The sequence below is a fragment of the Pseudonaja textilis genome, chromosome 9 (genome assembly GCF_049901715.1).
Source record: "Pseudonaja textilis isolate UNSWEBS1 chromosome 9, rPseTex1.2, whole genome shotgun sequence".
Classification (NCBI taxonomy): Eukaryota; Metazoa; Chordata; class Lepidosauria; order Squamata; family Elapidae; genus Pseudonaja; species Pseudonaja textilis.
In genome coordinates, this window is record NC_141998.1 from 8547278 (window position 1) to 8556683 (window position 9406).

General features: G+C 35.0%; 1 long non-coding RNA gene across 1 annotated transcript; it reads left to right on the top strand.

Annotated features, from left to right (window-relative positions):
* Positions 1-544: 544 nt before the first annotated feature.
* Positions 545-8365, top strand: LOC148125028 (uncharacterized). Its single transcript, XR_015744623.1, has 3 exons — positions 545-804; positions 4732-4860; positions 6289-8365. It is a non-coding gene; the product is annotated as an uncharacterized LOC148125028 (long non-coding RNA).
* The last annotated feature ends 1041 nt before the right edge of the window (positions 8366-9406 follow it).

Consider the following 9406-nt stretch of genomic DNA (forward strand, 5'->3'; position numbering starts at 1 on the left):
AGGATGGACAACCTTTTATTCTGCTGCTCATGCCTTCAAGAATACTCACTTGGGTGGCCTAACCAATAGGCAAGGCTGGAACAAAAAGTGAGGAGAACAAAAGTCTAAAAATGACAAGGATCCTCATTTTCTTGGTTTTGGAAGTCTCTGGCTGTAAGAATGAACCATTCTTGGCAGAGTTTGGACTGCTGTCTTGTAACTAGGCTTTGAAATTAACCCAAAGGTTGTGTGAAACTAGCCTATGGTCTTCATGTGGTTTGAGGGCAGTGAGTGGTCATCAGTGAATCTGTATCAATTTTACAGTGATACTTCAACACACAAAGAGAAATATCTGAAAAATGAAATATTCTGAAAGCCTATAATTTTGACTGGCAAATTTTAGGAGGTGACAATGGCCTGTTGAAGAAGAGTGTTATGTTACATGCAGCCTACTGGGCAGTCAAAATGCTTCTTGTAATTTAGTTGTATTCATTATTATTCATGTATTAAATTTATTTGCTGCCCATCTCACTGATAAGATAAAATACAGGGATTACCATATTTCTTCTCCAGTATTAGCTAGCAACTCATACCATCTTATTTTTTGTCTCAGGTAGCAAAACTATTGACAGTTCTGCAACTTGACTTCAGTATCTTAACTATGAAAAAGGCTCCTGCCAAAACCGTGTAAAAGGCTCCTGCAAAATAATGAACTGTTAACTCTTTGCTTTTAAAGCAGATACCTAATAATGACCTGACATTTGTTATTTTCAGATGAAAAATGATGTTCCAGAACCCTTGGTAGATATTCCAGAAACATTAGAGGTAAGCAATGAAAAAAATATAACCAAGAAAATGGGGTGAAGAAATTTCAAACACAACATTGACTGTTGTGATTATGCTATACAAAACATTTGTAGATGCACTGTTTGCAAGGGGAACATGGTTCCCCTACCTGGTATCTCTGCAGGGATGTACATGGACAATCTTCTTAATAATAACAATAGCAATAGCACTTAGACCTTCACAGTGCTTTACACAGTGCCCCTCTAAGTAGTTTACTGGGTCAGCATATTGTCCCCAACAATTTGGGTCCTTATTTTACCAGACTCGGAAAGCTGGAAGGCTGAGTCAACCTTGAGCCAGTCAGAATCGAACTCCTGGCAGTGAGCAGTGAGTGAGCCTGGAATACCGTATTCCAACCGCTGTGCCACCATGGCTCTTTGCTTCACAATCATAACTTCAGTGGCAACCCCACGTTGGGCTGGTGTTAGGAGAGATTGAAAGAACAAATGTGTGTTATTAACATTTAGAAGAATAGCTCCAAAGCATAATCGTTTTTCCTTAGAAATATAAATATCTTTCAGCCAAAGCTGGGTTGATGATAAATGCATTTTCTTAGCATCCCCTGCCAACTATTCTCATTCAAGATGATAGAACAGATATTGCTGTCAATTTTTTAAAAGAAAATGAATGTGAATATTTTCATATTCTCGTAGATGGGAAATAGAGCCCCTGGACTTACCTTACTTATGATTTAGTGAAGAGTGCATGGGAACTTGTCTTATACAAAAATCTATTTGTCAGTATGCAGTCTCCCTAGCTTCTTATTTTTCAATGTGACACCATGTTGAATTTCCATGGAGCAGGTGGACAACTAGAAAGGTGAGATAATGAAAGAGAAATAAAAAGCTCCAACCACTTCAGAAAGCTAAAATAATCTTCCACTTTATCTCAACACTTTAAATACAGTGTTATAGTACTTTTATTCATGCTTCGTGTAGATTTTCAAGTCAAACATTCTACTGGACATTGTGAAGGTAAATTACTCTCAAGGTTAATGCAAGATTTAGTTTAAAGAAACCATAGGCATATTATTGAAGTAATATCATCAGTGAAGGATAAAAGACAGGCAGTATCAGGATTTAATTAGTGAACTGCACTTGAGAGACTATTATTGGTAATGAATATCTAATCCAATTATTGGAAATTTATAAGTCGGCTGCTTAATTGAATGTCCATCATTACAATGGAGCAATTTTTTGTTTAATATTGTGATAGGGTATATTACATAGCAGTTGCATCATATTTTCATGTAACATCTGCAGGTATTTTGTACTTATATCCAAATCATACTAGTTCTAAGGATGTCCTAGATGAGGATTACATAAATCTCCAGTGTAATATGTTATTCTTTGTATAATTACAAGGAAGAGGGGTTCAATCTATTTTTCAAAGCAACAGACGGCAAGGCAAGAAACAATGGATGGAATCTGATCAAGGAGAGAAGCAACCTAGAACTAAGCAGAAATTTCTTGACAGTGAGAACAATTAACCAGTGGAACAGCTTGCCTCCAGCAGTTTTGGGTGCTCTATCATTGTAATGGTTGAGCAGGGACTAGAAGGCATCCAAGGTCCTTTCCAACTGTGTTATTCCATTATTATTATCATTATCATAGCAAAATTGTGGACCTCTCCTCTTACTCCTTAAACATCTAGACTTTAAGAATTCTATTAGTTAGGACTTCTCAGCAATGCGGAAAAGAGGATGGCAGGATATGGGATCGGAGTGATTTTACCTTTTGCTGACAGAGCTTTCAAAAGCTCATTTGTTCTTTATGCAAAGTAAAGATTAAAATAAAGACTTTATTGTCAACTAATTCCTTGGAGGATGAAATAATGAATTCCCATCAGCCTTTGGAATTTAATGTTTTAACACATCATGTATCATAGTAAGCCAAGTGCACCACAAATGGAACATTAAATATGCTTTTCATTTGATCACTCCTTATTTCTGAATCACTGCTGCAGCATTTAGAAATAAATCATCCTTTCAAGCTTATGATACAACTATGTAAAATTAAAAAAAATATCTAATAGGCCACTCATGGACATGCCTTAATATGAAAACATGCATAAAGGGATGGTCATCAATTTCAGTTTGATTCTCCAAGGCCTGAGTCATTCTCTCACCAATTATGTATATTATTGAAAAAACATATGACTCAGGAAATGTTGCAGGAATTGGGGAGAGAGAGAGAGAGAGAGAGAGAGAGAGAGAGAGAGAGAGAGAGAGAGAGAAGAGGACACAGTGGCTCAGTGGCTAAGACACTGAGCTTGTCAATCAGAAAGGTCGGCACTTCAATGGTTTGAATCCCTAGCACTGCATAACGGAGTGAGCTCCCATTATTTGTCCCAGCTTCTGCCAACCTAGTAATTCAAAAACATGTAAAAAATGCAAGTAGAAAAATAGGGACCACTTTGGTGGGAAGGGAACAGCATTCCAGGAGCCTTTGGTATTTAGTCATGCTGGCCACATGACCATGGAGACATCTTTGGACAGTGCTGGCTCTTTGGCTTTGTAATGAAGATGAGCACCTCTCCCTAGAGCCAGGAACAACTAGCACATATGTGCAAGGGAAACCTTTACCTTTACCTTTAGTCTAGAGAAGAGAAGTACTGGGGATTGACATGATAGCAGTGTTCCAATATTTGAGGCGTTGCCACAAAGAAGACCTATTTTCCAAAGCACCAGAAGGCAAGACAAGAAACAATGGATGGAAATTAATCAAGCAACCTAGAATTAAGGGGAAGCATCCTAACTGAACAATTTACCAGTGGAATGGCTTGCCTTCAGAAGTGAGTGCACCATATACCACAAAAAGACCCGAAGTCCCTTCCAGGGGTTCCTCTATTCAATATAATATTTTCAGAGCATCACCCAGGCCTTGTTAAAATGTTACAAAGCCACAATAGCTGGATGACTCTAAAAGAAAAGTTTCTAATGTGGGAAAGAGACTAGAGTTGTGGCATTACAGCCAGCTATTCTGTATAGAAACATTTTGTCAAGATAAAGGTCATTTAAGCTGCCAAAAGTAGAAACCAATTTCAGGAAAGACAATCAAATTTCAAGGGGAAAAAAGGATTACCATTGTCAAACTTAGTAATATCACTGATAGGGTATGTTCTAACTGACAAAACTGTAGAAAATATTGCAAAAGCTACATAATCTAGATCATTTAGGTTCTGCCTGGAAATAGCTTATAAATGTTTTCCTTTCTTTAAGACTAGTGGATTGGGTACAATAGAGACATGATTGTCTATCATGTGTACTCTTAAATCCAAATTTCTCTAAATAAATCCAAGCACACTAAATTTGCCAGCTTTGGATGGTGCTTAAGCCATTCCTTGTTAGAAGCATTTGATGGAATGAACAGAATAAGTGAAGTATAAGATATACAAACAATGAGGCTTTTTAAATGTAGCTACTTTAAAAATCTGTCATCTGTTTCTATTGAAAAATGGGGCCACTAATTTGTCATGGGTAGAATAAGAATTATAGGCACATGAAAAAGAGATCAAACCATAAAGAAGCAGACAGACAGATATTGAGTTACTCTCTATTATAATGCCAATATACAGTAAGTATACAATCTGAGACTTGTGGACCATTTTTGGCTACTGATACCCTTAAATGTGACTTTGTGAGCCTCTCAAAAGACACTAAAAATATGTCAGAAAAGAAAACTATACATGCTCACATGGACAATCTTATTTATATTTTAATTGCATCCAATTTAGCTTTTGTTCTGTCTTTGGCCTTAGAATGCTTCTAATATGGTGAATGCATCTGGAATAAAACTCTGTGTGTGTGTTCTTTTGATTGTAGCATCACTCCAGAATCCCTTATCTGGCTAGCGGTAGCATATTTACAATTGTATTCTAACCCTTGAATTCATTTTCACCTTTCAGGATGGCTGCATAAAAAATAACCTGAAGATTTTTGCCGAGTCATTGGGAAAAATGAAACAACTCGTTTCACATCCCAGTTGTGACACTATCATTTCTGATCTTAGTAAGGAGTGGCCTGGCCCAGAAAACGTATGTAACAATTCTCCAGTGTGTTTTCAAGAGACAATCTAAAATGTTTTAACAATGATAAAACTGTTGTCAGTTTTTGCCTTAGTGGCAGAGATGGGTATAACATGGCAGATATGGCAGAAATCCAGAATCGCTCATATGTTCCACTGATATCCTGTTAACAGTGTGAAAGCATTATGATATCCTGGAGAGCTTAATAATTAAAAATCTGTGTAACTGCAGTGGTACAAAATATATCTACTCACTTCGTTGTAATGCAACAAGGAAGGAAAAATCAGAAATGAACCATTATGTCAAGTGCCAGAGAAATTCAATTCAAATGAGCATAAAGATTTATTGCAAGCTTAAGCTCTCTATAAGAATCTGAACCACTAACAGTCAAAGGAAATTAGTGGAAGTGAAGAAGGAATTCAAGGTGGGCTAGACTTAGATCTCTTGTGGGCACATAGGGACTCTTGACTGATGATGCATTTCACCCCTCCCTCCTGGCCATCTCCTACACATTATAATTCATCCCTTCATTTATTAAGTCTATTTGTAACCTCTATGTTTATAGCAAATTGGGCTAGAATGCACCTTTTAAAGAATATATTCCTTAGCTTATAGTGTATGATTATACAAGAAATAACATTTGCATCTCTTCAACAAAGATGATGGAGAAAGACATTGGATTTGGAACTCTTTTCTTTTCCAGCTTTCACCTTGGAAAAGAAAAGTGATGCTGGAGAGATATTAGTTAACTTTCACTGGTAGCAATTGTAGCAGGATGTCAAGGCGCTGAAAACATGCATTTTAAATGTGTGATTTTCCCTACCAGTGGAAGTTAATTACCACATCTAAATGAATTGTTTGCATCAATTGCATTCAAATAAAGCATTTCCTGCAATATTCTTACAACAATGGTAACAGCATTAGTTCAGACTAAGCCAAAATGGTGTTTCATTGGTCTATAGTTCAGAATAGAAGTATAGAAATCCATCCATTGTCTCAGCAAGTTGAGTGAATTAAGTCATCACTTATGAGCTGGCAGATTTATTTATTTGGACAAAGCTTGTTAGTTGTATAGTGTTACCTTGTGGTTTGGTGTGCAGCATAGTCTTAGTAAGTGAGTGTAATTGTATGCCTTTAGATGTATGCACGTGTGTTTTCTATGTGCATAGGTTGATAATAATGGTCAAAAGAATTTGATAAATAGATCATATAAGGCTATTATACTTTATCATTATATAACATATGGGTATTATAGGAGAAACAATTTAGCTATATCATATAGATTGATTATATATTCAGAAGGTAGATTGTATCAGGGAATCCATGTCATATTCAGTTAAGAAACTTTAGCTGTCAAACTTCCTACTTTCTGGTAAATGGCAACTTAAAAGTCTTTAAATTGTTAAGTTTCACTACAATCTTTCTTTTTAATAACAGTCAGGTCAGGATTGTTCAACCATTCAAGGAAGACCCAAGCTACTTCTTCAAAATCTCCTAGATCAACTGAAAGAGTGGAATGTTGCAGCATAAGGATTTGTTTCTTGAAAGCTTCCTTTTGGGAAGAAGGATCCCACAATGACATTTTGCACTTAGCTTCTGTCCGCTGAAGAAACCAAGATGCTCCTTAAGGCTCTGATCAGAGGTGCTATCCAAAGGAAACACAATCTGAATATATTTATTAACCGAGAAACCTTTGAATTTATTTATTTATTTATCTGTGTATTTATTTATCTGTGTATTTATTTATTTATTTATTTGCTGGTTGTTGCAATATATTGATGATGATTTTTTAAAAATATGTTTTATGTTGCCAACTGCTAGTGAATCATTCCTTTTCCTGGCCTTTGTATAGTAAGCTAACCAATTGGGCTGAAATTATGCAACACTCTAAGAGACACAGAGACATCCAGGGGTCAAGCTCAACTCTAATACAAGTTAGCATCTTGCAGAAAGGCAAGTTTTTAAAGAATCTGTCTATCTTCGGTGTGCAAAATCAGTCACATCATAAATGACTCATTGGGGATGCCAAACATCTACTAAGCTCTGCCCTAATGTTAAGATATCCATCACATGCAATATGATAAGAAGCAGAATGAGATATTGTAATGCAGAGAGTCCTCGACTTATGACCACAACTGAGCCCAGCATTTCTGTTGCTAAGTGAGGGGTTTGCCTCATTTTACAACCTTCCTTGCTGTGATTGTTAAGTGAATCTTAAGGTTGTTAAATTAGTAATGTGGTTGTTAAGTGAATCTGACTTCCTCAATGACTTTGCTTGCCAGAAGGTCACAGAGACACTGTGACCATCATTAAACATGATTCAGTTGCCAAGTGTCTGAATCATGTGACCATGGAAGTACTGCAATGGTCAAATATGGAAAATGGTCATTATTCACTTTTTCCAGTGCTGTTGCAACTTTGAACGGTTACTAAATGAACTGTTGCAAGTTGAGAACTACTATTTCCTCCTTTTTTGCACTGCACTCTTGTAGATGTCTCACAGCAACATAATCTGGACACATTTTAATCTGCATTTATTTGGAAGTTAATTCTACTGAAGAATTTCCTATTCATTATTCAGATCAGATTAACCTAATTCAATGAAAATAATAATGTATTATGGGGTGAGGGAGAGGGTGGAAGGAAGGTATATCTACAACTTTCAACCTGTACTTGTTAAAGTAGTAGAGAATGGTTATTGCTTTCTTATGGGTTGCATCAAGAAGTATAAAATAAAATAATCTGAAAAAGATTTGAGTAAGATCTTGGAGCTACAGTCCAAAAGATGGATGAGGCTACGACAAACTTAGAATTTAATTTTAATCAATTTTAATTAAAATTAAATGAACCAAATCTAGTTAATAATGTTGGTACTATATGTTTCATACTTTCCTGCTGACATCTAAGTAAAAATTACAATTGTATGGATGTTTTTATAATGGTTCTGGAGTCTTCAACCAAATTTTGGACAGGATAATTATGGTTCCAAGTCTTACTTTCATTGACTCTGTGTTATAAAATCAGGCTACACATTATGAAATTTTCTTTGAATGTAACCATTTGTTGTTCAGAAATATGTATTTTATACCTTTAAAATGGGAAAAAATTAACTAAATAAATAATTTAAGAAAAAATGACTTTTTCCCTGTCCCTAGCTGAAATAATGGTTCAGTTCAGTTACTTTCTCAGTTATTTTTATGTCATATAATTTTGAATTTAATTTTTGAAACATTTTAACTGTTGGGCTGCTGAAAGAATTTAGAAGTTATTTATACTCAAGAAAAAACACACAGACACAGACACACACACACATATATACATATGTTTTAAATTTAAATTTATGTTGAAATTTGAGCGTTAACATTTTAATGTTTATAGATGAATGAAAAAAATGTATGTGGTATTATTACTGATGCTATATATTTTATTTATAGAGTATAATTTATATTGTATCCAATGAATTCTTTTTGTGTGGAAATAATTTGTAATAAAAATAATGAATTATCAAGGGTTTATTGACCAATAATGATATGCATATGGTGTAGCTGAATAAATTATTCGGAATAAGTTTGCTGTTCAGTCTTTATTGTGAAATAGAGGGGTTATGGAAATTAGTCAAGATTCAATTTTAATTTGTAATTCATTTCAAGAAGGCAGTTTGATTTGATTCAAATTTCCAGTTCAACAACAATATTTAATATAGTTCACTTTAAGCCTATGATAAAAGTAATATTGAATTAATTTGATTACAGTATTCAGTAAAAAAACAGATGTTGGCATCCTTTGAATTTTCAAATGATTCACAAGCACCTGATGTTATTCAATCTTCTGAATTGATTTAGGTGTGTGCTTTGAAACTTTGTTTTAAAGTGGTGATCCAATCAATCACTTTTGATTTAAACCAATGTATTTTTTTATACTTGACAACTTTAAGATGTGAGAACTTCAACTCTCAGAATTCCCCAGCCAACATGCTGACTGAGGAATTCTGCGAGCTGAAATTGACACAGCTCAAAGTTACCAAATCTGTGGGGAAAAAAAGATTTAGATTCAGGATTCTAACAGCAAGTGAAATTGTACATGAGATGTACAATTAGCAACAATTAACACACCTGCTATGAAAAAATATAATTATTCTCTTCTTTTATAAACCTGCCCCTTTCACTATTAAGAGAAACAACTTACTTGGAAGTCCATGGTCAGCTAAGATTTTATGAGAACAACCAAAATTGCAGTAATTAAAAAGGTAATTTAAAAAAAGGTATTGAACCTGAACATTTTTTTTAAAAAAAAAGCCCTGTGTGAAAATTAGGATCATTGTGATTATTTTCTCCCAAACACACATTTGGGATTGTCCAGATTTTAGTTGCCCTCATCCAGTTGCTGTGTTGAGTCATTCCACATTTCTTCTAATAGAGACCAGATTTTAGGATTTTTTGGGGGGTCAGTAATGACTACTTTGAGAAAGTTTAATGTAAGTGGTTAAAGACTCTGGGCTAGAAACAGAATATGAGAAGGCAGCAGAAAATTATTGAAAATGTTGCCAGGAAAACTG